The sequence below is a fragment of the Magnolia sinica genome, chromosome 9, assembly GCF_029962835.1.
Source record: "Magnolia sinica isolate HGM2019 chromosome 9, MsV1, whole genome shotgun sequence".
NCBI lineage: Eukaryota > Viridiplantae > Streptophyta > Magnoliopsida > Magnoliales > Magnoliaceae > Magnolia > Magnolia sinica.
Window position 1 is genome coordinate 25,534,867 of NC_080581.1, and position 732 is coordinate 25,535,598.

The window sequence follows — 732 nt, forward strand, 5'->3', positions numbered from 1 at the left end:
TCATGAAACGCTTGTGCCAAATTTTGATTAAGTAGCTCTTATTCTCAAATATGTTTTTGAACGGATACTCTTGAGGTTTCCCTTGATTTGGAATTTGATTGAAGAAACCTTGAGGGGTAACAGTTTGTCCATTCTTCCAATTGAAGTTTGGATGATTTCTCCAACTAAGATTGTATGTATTAGAGGTGGGTCCATTAAAATGTCTTTGGTAATTATTTACGGCATTGGATTGCTCAGTCAGAACCTCTTGAAAGGTAGATATAGTTGGACAGTTTTCAGTTGTGTGACTGTTACTACCACAAATACCGCAAACAACTTCCTTACCCTTATCCTTGATTCCATAGCCTCGAATTTCTTTATAAGATTAGCCACTTTAACATTGATATCATCATCCTCTTTCAGCTGGTATACTCCTCCCCTTTTCTTTGATTGAGTAGGCCTAGAAGTGGTACTCAATTTTGGGTATGTGTCCCATGATTGTGCATTTTTGGCAAGTCTATTTAAGTAATCCCATACATCATTGATATTTTTATTCATAAATTCTCCATTGCACATCGTCTCAACCAATTGGCGCATGGAGGATATCAGCCCATCATAGAAAAAGTGCGTAATGCGCCACGTTTTAAAACCGTGTTGTGGGCAAGAGTTGACAAGATCCTTGAACCGCTCCCAACATTGGAAGAATGTTTCATCCTCCCTTTGGACGAAGTTCATGATTGATTTTCTAAGGGT

At 38.3% G+C, this 732-nt stretch overlaps 1 non-coding gene across 1 annotated transcript; it reads left to right on the top strand.

The window, feature by feature from the left end:
- The first annotated feature begins 625 nt into the window (after window positions 1-625).
- On the top strand, window positions 626-732 carry LOC131257183 (small nucleolar RNA R71). Its single transcript, XR_009177196.1, has one exon. It is a non-coding gene; the product is annotated as a small nucleolar RNA R71 (small nucleolar RNA).